This window comes from Pan troglodytes, chromosome 16 (genome assembly GCF_028858775.2).
Source record: "Pan troglodytes isolate AG18354 chromosome 16, NHGRI_mPanTro3-v2.0_pri, whole genome shotgun sequence".
Classification (NCBI taxonomy): Eukaryota; Metazoa; Chordata; class Mammalia; order Primates; family Hominidae; genus Pan; species Pan troglodytes.
Genome location: NC_072414.2, coordinates 72,077,956 through 72,096,615, shown reverse-complemented (window position 1 = coordinate 72,096,615; position 18,660 = coordinate 72,077,956). Strand labels below are relative to the sequence as shown.

General features: G+C 38.8%; 1 protein-coding gene across 9 annotated transcripts in view; it reads right to left on the bottom strand.

The window, feature by feature from the left end:
- Positions 1-18,660, bottom strand: part of ZFAND6 (zinc finger AN1-type containing 6) — an 84,792-nt gene that overhangs the window by 20,808 nt on the left and 45,324 nt on the right.

Genomic DNA, 18,660 nt, shown 5'->3' with positions numbered 1-18,660 from the left:
TTGAGTTGTGAGCTGACTGAATTGCCTTTTTCATGGAACACGTTTCTTATTTGAAAGAATGACTAATAAACTGGTTATTAAGACCTGAGTATTCAGGCTGGGCACGGTGGCTCACGCCTGTAATCCCAGCACTTTGGGAGGCCAAGGCGGGAGGATCACGAGGTCTGGAGATAGAGGCCATCCTGGCTAAGACATTGAAACCCCGTCTCTACTAAAAATACAAAAAATCAGCCAGGCATAGCGGCAGGAGCCTGTAATCCCAGCTCCTTGGGAGGCTGAGGCAGGAGAATGGCATGAAGCCAGGGGGCGGAGCTTGCAGTGAGCCAAGATGGCGCCACTGCACTCCAGCCTGGGCAACAGAGCTAGACTCTGTCTCAAAAAAAAAAAAAAGAGTATTCAGTAGACATTTTTGTAAATGAACAAAGTGCACTCATCACTTCAAACATCTAATAGTATTTGTTATCAAAGACAACAGTCAAGTGAAAAAAACCTTGACAAGCATCTCCAATATTCTGAGAGTTTCTGATAAGATTCATGGTGATATTAATTAAATGTGATTAGTTGCTACTATATCAATATTTGAAATATCATCATAAGACACTGAATCAGTATTTTCTAAGCAACCAATGTTGGTTGCTTAGCAAGAAATAGTAAGAAATTACTCATGAACAGAAGATCCATTCAAAGTGAAAAGCCAATGAATTTTAATTTAACAGGACAAAAAGTTTTATATGGGGGTATCCAATCTTTTGGCTTCCCTGGGCCACAGTGGAAGAATTGTCTTAGGCCACACATAAAATACACTAATACTAATGACAGTGGATGAACTAAAATAAATAAATATATAAATAATGCTTTAAGAAAGTTTATGAATTTGTGTTGGGCCACAGATTGAACAAGCTTGTCTTGTATGGTTTCAATTTCACACTGCAACCATCCTTTAAGAAACTATCGTCAAGTTTTAGTGTAATATCAAAGAACCTCTAATTATCTGATAATGTTATTAAAATATTCTTTCCAAATACATATGAGCCCAGATTTTCTTTATAACACTATAACAGATTGAATGCCAAAGCAACTACTAGAATGTTGTTATTAAGGCAGACTTTTTTAAAAATCTGCAAAAATGTGTTAACAATGCCACTCTTCTCATTAACAAGTGTGGGGGAGAGGAAAGTGGTTATTTTTCATAAAATATTTTAAAACAAACTAGTACTTAAAACATTTTCTCAGCTTTAATTTTTAATATGATTTCACTAGATATAACTCTCACACACAAAAGCCCTTCGGGATATTTACACCAAAATTTTGAGAATCTACTGCTTATAAAACGTGCACTCTCAGTATAGATAGTTTGCCCCTCAAGGGAGAAAACACTGATTTTTGGAGGAAAGGGTCACAAAAACCCTTACTCTTGTATAAAACACAGATATACATAAAATACATAAACAGACCTGCAATATCTCTCTGGAGTTAAAATCTTCTGGAGGTGGGGGCCACTTAAGAAAAAAAAAAAAAAAAAACCTAAAAAGGCTCCTTAGGGAAAAAATAGAGAAAAAAGACTGGGGAACTCGAGTCTAAACCACCAACTATGCTATACTGCTTATTAACAACATTAAAGTATAAGAGAGGAATTAAAGGAACTCTCCCAATGATACTGGTAAATATATGGCTAGCAACCAAACAGTAAAAAGATAAATATATTTCCATAAAAACTCAAGTAAAAAGTCATAGATGAAAGTACAATATGACCACTAAGCTTTTCATTACAATTACTTCAAAACATTAAGATTAAAGTTTGAAAACTTGTAACACTACCAATTTTCCCAAGTCAAACTGCCTGCACGGCATCAAATTAACAATGATTTTCATAACTCAAGAGGCACAAAGGGTTTCTCACAGGATTCTTAAAAAAAAAAAGAATCAGTCTTATTTATTAATCGTTAGACCATAAAATGTACCTTTACATGAAGAGTCAGAAAGACTGAAAAAGACGAAAAACCATAAAGAGTAATTTAGTTTATCTGAATGTGTAATGGCATAGATGGAGTAGCTACGAAGAAACTGGAAGTCCTGCCTCCCTCCCTTTGCTACTATACCTTTTTGGGGCAATCAGTCTGGCATTCAAATGATCAGGGAGGAAAAGGGATAAGGGGAGAAAAGGCAGAACAATTCCTTAACTGCTTCATTGTTGAATTATAAAACCACAAATCCAGAGACAGAGAGTAAGATCACTCTACCAGACACTTTAAAAATGATTAGCATGGTATAATAAACAAAAGCCTATGAATTGAAGAGAATTCATAAAATGTGACTTTTGACTGTTCATAACATTCGTAGTCAAATCCCCAACCTATTACTCCCTCTAACATCCCAGACAATACTTAACAGTTATTCAGAGTTTACTATGTGCCAGGAACTCTTTTTATTGTTTATTTATATCTCATGTAATCCTCTCAAGAACCCTATGATGTTGGTGCTGTTGATATCCCTATTTTAAAAACAAACAAAAAAAAATGATAATCAAAAAGACTTAGTAACTTGCCCAAGTTCCCCTATCTGGTAAGCAGCTAAGTCAGTGTCTTTTGATCTAAAAAACAAAACAAAACAAAACAAAAAAACAAACCAACAACAAAAGAGAGAACTGTCAAAGTCCATCATATCCCTGAAAACCTATAATTTTCTGAGCATTCATTAATTCTTATTACTTTCATTTAAGTATACCTTTTAAATTCCATTTATTTATTCAATGTTAACATATTATGCAGCTTTAATTAGCTAAAACCATGCTCTTGAAAAAATTTGTTTTTCCTTTATGTCTTTTTACCTAGGAAGTTCTTAGCAGGATTAAAAATTCAAGATTAAATGCTTTAAGACTGTAAAGAAAATTCATTACCAATTATTAAAATTCTGACAAAAGAATAGTAATGATGGCAACATAAACTCAATTATAACAGCACACACATGTCAATTAAACCTACTTTCCTGTGCTTCCTTCCCTAAAGGTAAGTCACCATGTTCCAATAATTTTTATTTTGAAATGTTTCACCCTCTTTTATTTTCCATCCCAACTATGGTTCTCATTGCTTTTCATACCTGGGTTATTTTTAACAGTTTACTGCCCCTCCTCCTAATACATTTATTGAAATTCTCCTAAAACACCCAGTTCTCATCATATTACTTCGGTTTTAGTTTGTATAATAATTGTCCCAGAGAGGAGTACTCAACCTAGCATTCGTGCTTCACGTAATTTAACCCGAGCGGCCTAATTTCCCTAGAAACTATGCTGTATGTAAACAGAATGGGCTTGGAGTCAGGTCGGCAGCAGCTGGAATCCCAGCTTTGCCATTTTATTACCTGTAAAAGCTTGGACTTGTTACTAAATTTCCCTGGTTTCAACTCTCTAAGAGGGCACTTACATCACTTATCTAACCAGATTAAATAATGCATATGAAAAGCATCCAAATAGTGTGTGGCACATAGCAAAGTTTCAATAACTGTTCTTACTCTATTCTTCCTAAAAGCAGAGGGTCTTTTGCTTCCATCTGATTGAAACAAATCATGCTCACTCTTGGAAACAAGCTTCTAGCTCATATTGCACCTTTTTTAGTATATCCCATCTACCTTTGTACTCTGCTTGTAATAATCCTATCTATTTCAGGAAATCAGCTTAAATTCTATTTCTTCTGGGCCCCTTTCTGACCACCTCAAGCCTCCTCTACTCTATATTCTTAAGGAAGCTGCTTGTACCACTCTTTTGGGGCACTTAATTGTACCATTACTCAAATACTTCACTGGTATACAACTCTGTTCCCAGCTAAACTCTAAGTTTCTTCTTCAAACCCTCTTTATGCCTAACATGAACCCCACAAAATATTTTGTTGCGTAAACACACTTCATTATTGTCACAAGTATTCGTGTCAGGCAAAAAACGGCTATATTCTGTTGAAAAGGGGAGAAAACTGATGTAGAATGTTTCACACTGCAATATTCATAATTTATATAATGAAACAGTTATTCAGCAAGAATGACCAACAGCCCAAGGCAGTTATAAAATGCATACTTTTTTTCACTTCATTCTTTTTCTCCCTCCTCCCGAAAAAAATAGGGAGAAAATATAATTTATAATGATGAATTAGTCCAAAGAAGTTGTGAACTAGCAAACGTGAGTTAAATCTGACCCATAGCCATATTTGATTGGCCAGTACCTATTATTTTTTAAAAAAATTAGTTGCTAGCATTCAAAAATTGGGGAATGTCACATAATTCCAGATTTCTTCTGTTGAAAAATAGGAAGATCTGACAATATTGGACTCATGTTCCTCAAATTAAAACCCATCAGCTAGGGCCCTACTGGGCAGAGCCTGTACTCTTCAATTCAAGACCACCTTCAATTTTAGTTATCTGACTGATCTTATAAGTTATCTTTGGCCTTTTCATTTTGGGACCTTCACTAATAATTTCAAGAAAAGAAAAAAATACACATAATATGTCTGGTTAAATAAGAATGCACATTAAGCTTTCAACTAGTACGACACCGCAACACAAAGTGTTACACAAAGGTAAGACAAGCTCCTGTCACACTCCGCCTTTTTTCAAATCACTGGAAAACTAACCACTCAGAATGGGTGAATTCTCTTTGCAATTGTATCAAATGGATCCCAGAAGAGTGCAAAATAGGATTTATGGTACACTCTAATTTTTTCTTATTAACTGATCAAAAGAGGAATTACCTAACTTGGCATAGGTGCTTGAGATTAGTGTTTCCTGTTGCATACAGTAATTCCGAGTTCTGAGCCTTCGGGTCTCCAACTATCACATGGGTAATAAACAGACATGAGGGATGGTAAGGGGCAGCAGTAACCTTTTTGCAGAGATGATAAAAAAAAATCTGGCCAGGTGCAGTGGCTCACGCCTGTAATCCCAGCACTTTGGGTGGCTGAGGCAGGTAGCTCCCAAGGTCAGGAGTTTGAGACCAGCCTGACCAACACGGTGAAACCTTGTCTCTACTAAAAATACAAAAATCAGCTGGGCGTGGTGGCACGTGCCTGTAATCCCAGCTACTCAGGAGACTGAGGCAGGAGAATTGCTTGAACCCAAGAGGCGGAGGTTGCAGTGAGCCAAGATCACGCCACTGCAATCCAGCCTGGGCAACAGAGCGAGACTCTGTCTCAAAAAAATCCAGGAATGCTCATAAAGCCAACAGATCAGAAAGTATGACTTGATACAAAACACTTGGGATGAATGCTAGTCAGTCTGATAAAAGTATAGGGATTTTGGACTACTGTACTGACTGTGCTTTGTAGTTTCTCTGCATAGCAGTTTTTTGAGATGGAGTTTCGCTCTTGTTGCCCAGGCTGGAGCGCAGTGGTGCAGTCTTGGCTCACTGCAACCTCTGCCTCCCAGGTTCAAGCAATTCTCCTACCTCAGCCTCCCATGTAGCTGGGAATACAGGCATGTGCCACCATGCCCAGCTAATTCTTTATTTTTAGTAGAGATGGGGTTTCACCATGTTGGCCAGGCTGGTCTCGAACTGCTGACCTCAGGTGATTCACCTCCCTCGGCCTCCCTAAGTGCTGAGATTACAGGTGTGAGTCACCATGCCTGGCCTATACAGCAGTTTTTTCCAGATTTCTTCTGTTGAAAAATAGGAAGATCTGACAATACTGGACTCATGTTCCCCAAATTAAAACCCATCAGCTAAGGTCCTATTAGGCAGAGCCTGTACTCTCCGATTCAAGACCACCTTCAATTTTAGCTACATGACTGATCTTATAAGCAATCTTTGGCCTTTTCAATTTGGGAATATTCACTATTAGTTTCAAGAGAAGAAAAAATACACGTCTAGTTAAATAAGAATGCACATTAAACTTTGAACTAGTACCACAGCACAAAGTGGTAAGATGAGCCCCTCCCACTTATAAGAAAACTTTATTAAAAACTTATGAGAAAAATTTCCTTATAGCAATATGATATATCACTATATACTTATCCTATATTGCTATAGTTATACCAGTAAAATAAATCTCACCAAGAGGCCACTGTATTGTTTGCATCTGAAGATAGATTCTAGAAAACTTCTGATTGACATTCCTATCTTAGGTGGCTACCGGCAACTCCACCAACCTCAGATTGAAAATACAGTATTCCCAGGATGTGAAACCTGTCAATAAGGAAGACTGACTTTTCATACCCAAATGTATCGCAGGGTTGACTGCAAGAGTTAAGAACCCACAAATTCTGGTGTCTGCAGGGGTGGGATGAGGGGGGTCCTGGAACCAATACCTGCAGATACTGAGGGATGACTGATATATGTTCATCACCCAATGAAGGGAAAGGATTAGAAAGGCAATATATGTCTCATCCAAATGTGTATCTCCAGACATGATTTATATGGAGTTATAACCATGATGTGATAAATGATAGTAACACTTTTGGTACAATCCCATCTCCACTTAGAACACCAAGCTAAATATATCTGTGGTGTCTTAATTATGAAATTACTCAACAATTGAATCTGAAGGGTATCTGTATTACTGAAGCTGACAGCTTCAATCTGCCTACTATGTTTTCTTTCCTTGCTCTTTTAGGTAATAGAACATCTATTTCTTGCAGGAAGACCATTTCATTTGCTTGGGTAGGCCTGACCCCTCCCATCCCAGGGCCAGGCCTGTCTCAGGGGTGAATACCTGAGCCAAGGCTGGGCATATGAGAAGCTGAGCCTTTCACTTTCAGATCTGCAATCCATCTAGAGTTGATTTTCTTGGTATGGAATGAGGTTAAGAGTTAAGATTAATGCTTTTCTCCATATGGATATTTAATTAACCCCAAATCATTTACTAAAATGATCATCTTTTCCCTACAGTCTCATCTTTGCCCACACATTAGGCCTCATACATGTATGGGTCTTTTCCTAGGCTCTCTATTCTATTCTACTCGTTTATTTCTCTATCCTGTTCTAAATTATACAGTTTTTTTTGGTATCTAGTATCAATCTTCCTCATGATTGTGTTGGCTATTCTTGGCTCTTTGCATTTCCACATAAATTTTAGATTCAGTTTGTCAATTTCCACTTAAAAAGTAAAAACCAATAGGATTTTTATTGGAATTGTGTTGAATCTACAGATGTGCAAATACTACTGTATATCTCTCAGTTTATTTAGCTCTCCTTTAGATTCATAATGTTTTATAGTGTTCTGTGATGAGGTCTTGCATATCTTTTAGATATTCCTAGGTATTTGTTTAAAATCTACTATAAATGGTATATCTTATTTTTAAATGTCATTTTCTGTCTGTTTGTTGCCAGCCTCCAAGGTGGTCTGCCCCAATTCCCTGAGCCTCCTGGTAGTCAGGCCTCATGCAGTTCCTTCCCACATTTTATCAGTGTTGGTCTGGGAGATCAACAGAATACCATGGAAGTAATGGCATGTCTTCCAAGTCTAGGGCATAAGAGACACTGTGGTTTCTGCTTTGCTTTCTTTCTCTCTTGGTAACTCACTCTGGAGAAGCTGAGAGCCATTTCATAGAGAAAGGCTCATGTGATGAGTAGCTGAGGTCTCTGGCCAACAGCTATATGAGTGAACCAGGAAGCCGATCTTCTCTAGCCCTGATCAAATCTTTGAATGACTGCAGCCTTGGTTGACATGTGAACTGCAACCTCGTGAAACACCCTGGGCCAAAACCATACAGCTGAGGCCCTTCTATATTCCCAACAGAAACTGTGTGAGATAATAAATATTTGTTGTTTAAGCCAGTGAATTTTGGGTTAGTTTCTTATGCAGCAATTGGTAACATAGCTTCTGGTATATATATCTCCCTGCTTCTTGCCCCCCTATACTTTATTTTCAACACAGCAGCCAGTGATCCTATTAAAATCTAAATCAATCACACTGCTTGCTTACTCAAAATCTTCCAGTGGCTTCCCAACTTACAAAGCGTTAAAAGCCAAATTCTTTACCATGACTTAAAGGCTCTTCATGATCTGGTCCCCCATTACATGACTTCCTCTTTTACTCCCCTTCCTACCATACACGCTGCTGGGTATGACAGGTATTTTCCTGTCTGAGGCCTTTGTACTTGCTATTCCTTCTACTTTCCAGAAATCCTTATGACTAGGTTCTTCACCTCCTTCAGGTCTCTGCTCAAATGTTACCTTTTTCAAGGAGGACTTCCCTTGCCACCTATTTAAAATTGTCCCCAGCATCAATTCCGGTTTTATTTTTCTTCAACGTCCTTATCCTAATCTTAATTTACTATTATATTGTGTCTCCCCTTTGCTAAAATGTTACCTCCCTAATGGCAGGGATTTTGTCCATTTTGTTCACTGATGCTTTGAATAATGCTTGGTAAATGGTAGGCATTCAATATTGATTGAATGTATGAATGAAACTGCCCTGCCACCTTACCTGCACACCACCACTAGTAGCCAAGGATTTATCCCAAGGCAAAAAACGAGAAAGGCTCCTTTTAAAGAAATTGAATTTGCTGTTTAAGAAGAGATCTAGATCTGTCAGCAAGGTATGCCACCTATGACTATACAGTTCGTGCACTGAACAAAGATGCCTGCAGGTGCGGTGGCTCACGCCTGTAATCCCAGCACTTTGGGAGGCCGACAAGCAAATCACTTGAGGTCAGGAGTTCAAGACCAGCCTGGTCAACATGGTGAAATCCTGTCTCTACTAAAAATACAAAAATTAGCCAGGCATGGTGGCAGGCGTCTGTAATCCCAGGTACTCTGGAGGCTAAGGCAGAAGTGCTTGAACCCAGGAGGCGGAGGCTGCAGTGAGCCATGATCGCACCACTGCACTCCAGCCTGGGCAACAGAGTGAGACTCCAAAAAAAAAAGAAAACAACAAAAAAACAAGGATGCCTGGCCTCATGCTCCAAGCTTTTGGACATCTTTTCCATTCAGCCTGCTCAGAAAGAGGTTCATTTAGCAATGTGACTAATTTAGCATACCAAACAGTAATTTTATAGTAAAATTAAGTTGCAGTGAATTTCATGTTCTCAAACTGACCTAGGTTTCATATCGCATACCTTAAAGAACAAGGCATAGTTTTTACCAGCACAAGGCCACCCAATATTCTTATTTGCAAAAAGAGGAAACCCGTTCAAATTTTCCCACGGGCTTCCACATTCAGGGACATTCATTCTCTTTCTTCTCAAGATTATCACAGATCGATCGATCTATCTATGCCTTTTTATTCCCTCTTTGCCCTTAAAGCTTTTAATTCAACTATGTAGACTTTGTACTTCCCCCCACCCCCTCCGACCAAAACCTTTTAAAAAATCTCTTCTCCCCCTAAGGCAAATCTTCAATTGTAAATGAATGTCCTTCCCTAATTTTAAAGTTTAATATATGGTCATTCTCTAAATTTGTATCTTTTCTGCTCATGAAACTGCACATTTTTTACAGAAGAAAACTTGCTTTACCATTTATTGAGCAATACTTATATAGAACTTTATGTGCCAAGCACTTATAAATACCAATCCCTTTAATCCTCATAATAGTCCTATGAAGTAGGTACTATCACCACTCTCATTTTACAGAGAAGTAAACTGTTCAAGGACACACAGCTAGTAAGTGAGGAGCTGGGATTCAACCCAAGCAGTTGGCTGGAGTCCACACTCTAAATCAGTAGTTCCCAAAGCATATCTGTGGACTCCTGGGGATTCCTGAGATCCTTTCAGAGGTCCCTCCCCCTCCCCCCCGCCCTCCCAACCGCATCTTCTCCCCCCACTTCCCCTCTCTCCTCTCCTCTCCTCTCCTCTTTTCGACAGAGTTTTGCTCTTGTTGCCCAGGCTGGAGTGCAGTAGCACGATCTTGGCTCACTGCAACCTCCGCCTCCCAGGTTCAAGTGATTCCCCTGCTTCAGCCTCCTGAGTAGCTGGGATTTACAGGTGCCTATCATCATGATTTTTTGTGTTTTTAGGAGAGACAGGGTTTCACCATGTTGGCCAGACTGGTCTTGAACTCCTGACCTCAGGTGACCCACCCGCTTCAGCCTCCCAAAGAGCTGGGATTACAGGTATGAAACACTGCGCCCAGCCCCTATTTTCATAATAACAAGAACTTGTTATTCGTCTTATTCACTGTGTTGACATTTGCATTGGCAGTGTAAAAGCAATGAAGGGTAAAACAGCTAGAGCTTTAACATGCCATTAAGGCAGTGGCACCAAACCATACTATAATAGTATAGTTGTCGTTATATGACAAGGATATGTCACATAATATGGTGATGTCATTAGGTAATGACTACCTAATAGTAGTCATTATATTCATCACCATACTCTCACAGTTAAAAAACAAAAAACCAGTTTCACTTGCTGAGTATTCCTGATGAAACAAATTATTTTTACTAAATCTATTTTTTTTTTTTTGACACAGAATTTTGCTCTTGTTGCACAGGCTGGAGTGCGGTGATGCAATCTCGGCTCCCTGCAACCTTTGCCTCCTGGGTTCCACTGATTCTCCTACCTCAGCCTCCCGACTAGCTGAGATTACTGGCGTCCGCCACCATGCCTGGCTGATTTTTTTGTATTTTTAGTAGAGACGGGGTTTCACCATGTTCGTCGGGCTGGTCTTGAACTCCTGACCTCAGGTGATCCACCCACCTCAGCCTCCCAAAGTGCTGAGATTACAGGCGTGAGCCACTGCGCCCGGCCCTTTTATTAAATCTTGATTCTGATTACACTTCATTGTATTTTTCTTCTTTCACCTATTTTGAGATACGTCACCCCAGAGTAAAGCCTTCCTCATTCTAGTTTCTTATACATATACTGGAAACTGAAGTCTCTATCCTTGCAGAGGTTTTGGGCACACAGTTCTTAATTAGTCTCCCATTTCAGGGAAAAGGGTTACTGAGGAAAAAGATACCTACACAAATTCAGAGGAAAACAACTTACTTGTAATAATCAACACTGTCCTTCAACATGAATTAAAATATGCATAATGAGCAAATAATAAGTTTCTAGGCACGAAGAGCCTATAATATGAAAGCAAAAAAAAAAAAAAACAAATTTAACATACAGAAAAAATTATTTGGTATTTGGTTTTTTCAGAGTTATATTCCCAGCACTCTAGATTACGGCTGGCAAATTTTTTCTCTAAAGCACCAGAGAGCAATTATTCTAGGCTTTGTGGGCCATAGAGTCTGTCACAACTGCTCAATTTCGCCTTTATAGTAAAAAAGAAGCCACAGACAATAAGTAAATGAATAGGAATGGCTGTGTTTCAATAAAACTTTTATTTACAATAAGGGGTTACTAGAATGGATTTGGTGAGTGGGTCATAGTTGGCCAATTCCTGCTCTAGATTAATGCCAGGCACATAGGAGGTACTCAAATACATGCTGGATGAATAAATGATTTCACAACTATTTTGGTTAGAGATATTATCAGGAAAGACATAGCAAAATTCCATGACTATAAGCAAGTACTTTCTTTTGTCATAGCTCTTTGTTCAAGGATATCCTGATAAACTTATCGTACCTATCACTCCGCTAGCTATTAAACACTATAAAAGATATTTAGGACACACAGTTCTGCTCTCATCAATGTAGGTACAAGAACAGAAATACTAATGTCTGATTTTCACGTATCTGCACAAACATCACATCTAACTCCAAAATTACAACTTTATTAGCCACAAAACCACAAAATGTTAAGTATCAAAACCACAAAGTTTTAGAACACACCACTCTCACTTCATAGAGGTATATAAAAATGGATGCCAGAAATGATTGCAAGATATTTCAGAAACTGATTTTCTTTCCGTTAAAATGTAACACACCTTGTAGGGATGACTAACAAATGCATCATGAAAGGAAGTTTAACTACAAATCACTACAAAACAACTGTTATATATACAGGGACAACTTGATGTGTAGTAAAAAGAAAAAAGAACTGACTCATCTTCAAGGTGGTTGTGAATATAAACTTCCTACTTAGATAAGTGGTTAGCCTGAAGTACTTCATTTAAGATAGTTATGATGCCTGTCCTTTCTAACTCATAGAATTTTGAGGGGGTCAACTGGGACGGTGATTGTGAAAATACTTTAACCCGTAAGTTGCAATATAAAGCTCAGTTCAGAATTGGGTGGCTTATTTAAGTCACATATCTGCAGTTCATCATGAGAGAGAGAGGTTCAAACTGTCCGCTATTTAATAGTAGCTGCAGTCATAAATCCAAGACTCCTTATTTACCCATAGCTCACAAAGGGCAGGTTCATAAAAGTTCTCCTTGCCACAGAGACAGTAATCACCTGTTAGGAGATCTGTGAATAGGCCTCACTTCTACCTGAGATGATACCGTTTTTTATTAAAAGTGTGATGGAATGGTTTCTAACATCCTCCTCTCAAAAGTTTATAAAATGATGTATCAATTACTTTGGATAACTGGCAACAAAAATTTACTATGTGCTTACGCTCAATATTTATAAATGTAAAGGAGGGACAAAAGCAAGTATGTGGTCTACCAGGGGAGACTTCTGTGTGCCTAGACTATAGGATAGTGGGAAATGATCTTAGAATAAGGCCACATCACAAAATCTGTGTTTCCATGCTAAGGAGTCTGAACTTAAACACACAAGCAACAGGGAATCCCACCACCTTAGAATGAAAAGGGGAGCTTTTTAGAACAAGTGCTGTTCACTAAATATTACTGTTTTTTATATACTTTAAATTGCTCTGAAAAGAATTCTAGGTGACTTTAAAAATGCATGCTGTATGATATCAAAAGTAGGCAAAAATAGTCAATCCAAGTAAAAATGGTTAAAAAAAATAAGTTAGAAATACTGTCAATAAATAAAATGTATGCCCATAAAGGCCTATTTGCTAATTGGAAGCCATTCAACTCTATTATTTCAAGGAGCTAATGCAAAGAAGAATATGACTACTTAAGAAAAACAAAATCAGCGACTCAAGAAAAGTACAATGAAATATTATCCCAGATAACATAAGAGGATTTCATCTATAGTTTACAACAAGTAAAACACAAAATGATATGGTCAATAATACCTGAAAAGTAAAATGTAAGTTTCTGGGATGGATGGATGGATGGATGGATGGATGGATGGATGGACTGACTGACTGACTGATTTGAGACAGGGTCTCACTCTGTCGCCCAGGCTGGAGTGCAGTGGCGCGATCTCGGCTCACTGTAACCTCTACCTCCCAGGATCAAGCGATTCTCCTGCCTCAGCTTCCCAAGTAGCTGGGATTACAGGCGCACACCACCATACCTAATTTTTGTATTTTTAGAAGAGACGGGGTTTCACCATACTGGCCAAGGCTGGTCTTGAACTCCTGACCTCAAATGATCCACTCGCCTCAGCCTCCCAAAATGCTGGGATTATAAGGCGTGAACCACCCACCCAGCCTCTGGGTATTTAGTTCTAATATAAATCAATAGTCTCACGGCCACCTTCAGTTAACAGCCAGTCTTCATGGAGCCAGAGTTAAAAATAAAATCCGGCCAGGGGTGGTGGCTCACGTGTGTAATCTCAACATACTGGGAGACAAGGCGAGAGGACTGCTTGAGTTCAAGACCAGCCTGGACAACACAGTGAGATCCCCGTCTCTACAAAGAATAAGAAAATTATCTGGGTGTGGTGGTGCACAGCTGTGGTCCCAGCTACTCAGGAGCCTACGGTGGGACTACCGTCTGAGCCTAGGAAATTGAGGCTGCAGTGAGCTGAGATCACACCACTACAATCCTGCATAGGTGACAGAGCAAGACTCTTGTTTCTTAAAAAAAAACAATAATAATAATGAACTTATCATTCAGGCTTATCACTTAGGCAATCCTTCATAAAGTTTATTTCTCCTAAGTGTGTGCTTTTGTTCTATCAAAGATTGCTGAGGCAGAGGAAAAGGGTAGGGAGAAAGCAGACTGAGAAGGCAGAATGGGTTACAAATTTCTGCTTCAAATAGAACAGTTCGTTTTTGGTGTTTTCACACACCTGGTTTCTGCAAAAGATTTCAATTAAATAAAGGGGCTCAGATGGCTAAAAAATTTGGACACTTTAAGTTCTTGATTAAGAGCAAACTCAACAATGCTCAACAGTAAGCCAATCTGAGGTCGGGCTGATATACTATACCATGAACACTTCAGAGCATATCTAGGCCGCTAGTTACAAGAGTTAAATTTCAGTCAGGCACTTTGAATTGAGATGTTCTGAGTGAATATCCACAAGTTACCAATTAATCCCACCAAATTCTCCAAATTTTTTCCCTAAATTAAAAAAACCAGGTCAGGAAACTACACAATTAGGTATGTATTAGAGTAAGTGCTCACTGAAAATGTCTACTCACTATTATGTACTAGGCCCTGGGCTAAGCACTTTATATAGATTATCTGACTTAGGCCTCACCAAATCTGTATAAGGAAGGTAACATTCTCACACACGTTCCTTTGTAATCAGTTGAAGAAACTGAAGTTACACATGCCATTCACTGCCTCCCTACTAACATTCCCTTCTAAGACAATCTGTATACCTATAAATCAGCTCTTGCTGACCTTTTAGTACCATGGGATAAACCCTCCAGACAAGCTGATTAGACCTGGATGAACACTGACCCAATGAACCTATCTAAAGTCATGGATGGAGGTGGGGAGGAGACAGAATAGCACACACATAAAAAGTACCAAGGCTATATACTTGCGATTCAATTACATATGATTTTCCAAAGATTTTTAAAATAATCCTTTTTTCTTTCCTTAGGTAGAATGGATTTCTATTTCCATGTGTTCTGGTCCCTGACTAGAATCCAGTAAACAGTGATTTCTTTTAGAACATAACATTAATACCTTGTTCCTATCCTTTGGTATCTCCCCTAACACCTACACTATTTCTAAGCACAAAGTAAAAGTGATTATCAGTGCTGAAATCTAGACTACTTTTAACCTTTAGTGGAATCATCTCAAACAGATAAATTTATCTCACAATAAAACCACTAACTGAAACCTAGTCCTTCCTGAAAGACTCTAAATTAATGTGCCACCCATAACATTGTTAGTCTTCAAAGGTGCTTCTAGATAAGAAATCTACTAGCATTTAAATGTAAAAATCAGTTTTCATCTCCATATCACATATAAACAGATGGCTCACTTTAATCTGAGAAGCAGTCACTGACAGACTTCAATACTTGCAACACTGCTTGACTCAACTGTCAATACCTTTATTCAAAAGTAACTGCAAGGCTGGGCGCGGGGGCTCACACCTGTAATCCTAGCACTTTGGGAGGCCGAGTGGGAGGCAGGTGGATCACCTGAGGTCAGGAGTTCGAGACCAGCCTGACCAACATGGTAAAACTTTGTCTCTACTAAAAGTGCAAAATTAGTTGGGTGTGGTGGCACACGTCTATAATCCCAGCTACATGGGAGGGTGAGGCAGGAGAATCATGCCACTGCACTCCAGCCTCGGCAACAAGAGTGAAACTCTTATCTCAAAAATAAAAATGAAAAATAAAAATAACTACACTATAATAAATTTTATAAATTGTTTAAAAATCACTTTATGGCCGGGCGTGGTGGCTCATGCTTATAATCCCAGCACTTTGGGAGGCCGAAACAGGCGGATCACGAGGTCAGGAGATCAAGACCATCCTGGCTAACATGCTAAAAAACCCCGTTCTCTACTAAAAAATACAAAAAATTAGCCGGGCGTGGTAGCAGGAGCCTGTAGTCCCAGCTACTCTGGAAGCTAAGGCAGGAGAAGGGCATGAACCCAGGAGGCAGAGCTTGCAGTGAGCCGAGATCGCACCACTGCACTCCTGTGCACCGCACCACTGTGGCCTGGGCCACAGAGCAAGACTCCATCTCAAAAAAAAAAAAAAAAAATCACTTTACATAAAACCCAGAGAAAATACACCTAACCTTCACCAAGATTCTTGAAGAAATATTTTTTGCTTCCTCTTCTCTTTCTTGGTGGAGTTATATCTGATGCAAGAACCAATCTTTCATGTTCCAGACAAAGAGAACTGTGTCATCAATAAATGTCATGTTTAATGCAAATACATTACCTAGTGAAACCAACTATCTAGAACAGTGTTGTCCAACACAGTAGTCATCAGTCACATGTAGCTACTGAGGATGTGAAATGGGGCTAATGCATACAGCAGATTGAGACAGGAACGCAGGGGAGTAAAGATTTTTTCTTTTTTTTTCTTTGAGATGGAGTCTTGCCTTGTCGCCCAGGCTGGAGTGCAATGGCGCAATTTCCACTCAGTGCAACCTCTGCCTCCCGGGTTCAAGCGATTCTCCTGCCTCAGCCTCCCGAGTAGCTTTGATGACAGGTGCCAGCCACCATGCCCGGCTAATTTTTTGTATCTTTAGTAGAGACGGAGGTTTCATTATGTTGGCCGGGCTGGTCTTGAACTCCTGACCTTGTGATCCATCCGCCTTGGCCTCCCAAAGTGCTGGGATTACAGGCGTGAGCCACCACGCCCAGCCGGGAGTAAAGATTTCTATTCTACTCTTCTGGAGATGTTTCTTATGATACCTTAATTGAAAATATCCTACTTTGTAATGTTCAAATTCTTAATCCTAAAGCCTTAGAATCTATTATTTTGAGCATTTATAATATGCTACCTAGTATTCCTCCTCTCAAAGAACAAACAGGTTTAATAATGATAATAATTTGCAAGCACTGATGATTCACTCAACCTCACAATATCCCACCAGGTAGCAAATTATTACTGTATCTATTTTACAGATTACACAACTGAGGCCCAGGAAGGTTTAAGAAATTTGCTCAGTATCACAGAGATGTTAGAAGGGACAGCTAGGATCTGAACTCAGGCAGCCAGACTCTATAGCCTGTGTACATGACCATGTTACATGGCCTTATATAGCCCAAAAACTTCATTTTAATATACTGCATTATACAACAGTAAAACAAGCTCAAATACATTTACAAATCTAAGCAAAACCAAATGACAGAATTGGGTACAGGATCAATGAGAAGCCTACACTATTGTGGTAAGGTAAAGGGTAGAGCAAGGAAGAGGGAATAAAGTAGATGAGTTTTATATATGGTGCTCACATATTCCTACATGTACTTTCTATCCTAGTAAAGTTAATTAGCTTCTAACTTTATCCCCTTGAGAGAAGAGTAATATAGAACAGAACACAGAGAATCATCTCAGAGAGAGAAAAAGAAATTTGGGACCAATTTACTATCATACAATTTCCCCCTAAACCCTCTACAGTGATAAAAGCAACTCTCTTCCCTATTGTGTGTTCTCTCCTAATCTCATTTTAAAAATCAAAGTTTCATTAGTATGTTCCAAAGGCTTCTGTCTCACCTTGAATTTTCCTTATTTTTAACACTAATTAAAAAAGAGGAGGGAAGGGTGTTGAAGTACTGTTCACAGAATAGCAGCACCAAATTAAACTTGGCTTTTCAAGGGAAATGCCAAATGGCAGTAAATTAAGAATTAAATTTTGTATTACAGACCCTAAAACTGCATTAAAGTGAGCCTTGTAATCATTAAACAAGATTATAAATATTTCTTCTCTAGAAATACTGAAAGATTAGGAACTAGATAACCTCTGGAGATTTACACAGTGTTATGTATCTACTGACCAATATAGAAAAGAAAATAATGGGGCAAAGTGAAACCTTTGGGTTTTTCACTAGTTTTGAATGCAGCAACATGTGTCCCTCCATTTCTGCCACATATCCTTTGACCACTTTCATTATGAATATCCATATTCGGCCGCGCAAGGTGGCTCACACTGGTCATCTCAGCACTTTGGGAGGCCAAGGCAGGCAGATCACTGGAGGTCAGGAGTTTGAGACCAGACTGGCCAACATGGTGAAACCCCACCTCTTTGTAAAGTACAAAAATTAGTCGGGCATGGTGGCGCATGCCTGTAGTCCCAGCTGCTCAGGAGGCTGAGACAGGAGAATTACTTGAACTTGGTAGGCAGAGGATGCAGTGAGCAGAAATTGTGCCACTGCCTCCAGCCTGGGCGACAGAGTGAGACTCCGTCTCAAAAAAAAAAAAAAAAAAAAAAAAAAAAAAAAGGATATCCATATTCAGTGTGTATTCTTCACGTTTTCTAAATGTTTTCTCATTCACTGATTCTAAAGATAGTCCATTTTGATTTTCCTTCAGTCAACACATTTGTGTTATGAAAGAGAAAGTAATTTCATTTTAGTGCATACACTGCATAACATTCCTTCTACTCCATGCCTCAGTGAACAGTTAACAAGATTTTATAAGTCTCTGTCTACATGCTCATCATTTTGCTCAATACAATGCTGTATATTTTAATCACTCCATCTGTACAAACAATGCATTCTTCTAAAGAGAGAGAAAAAACATCCAATTAAGAGTCTCACTCCTAAATCCATAAAGAAAAAGTGGGGGGGAGGAGGGTAGGAAAAAAACAGACACCACCCTACCATAGATTCTTAAGGTGTTAACTTTAACACCTTAAAGGAAGGAAAAGGAGAATTTTTTTCTTCCACAGGCATTTCTATTATTCAAAGTACTTTAAAAAATAAAATTGGCAAATTTAAAAAACTTTCAACTGCATTTAGGGAACAAGGGTGCTTGTATTTTGATATACTCTCTGACTAAATGAAGTTATTTTTTAAAATATTAGCTTTTAAAATTATTATAATTTAAATTATTATTTCCAGAAGCAAT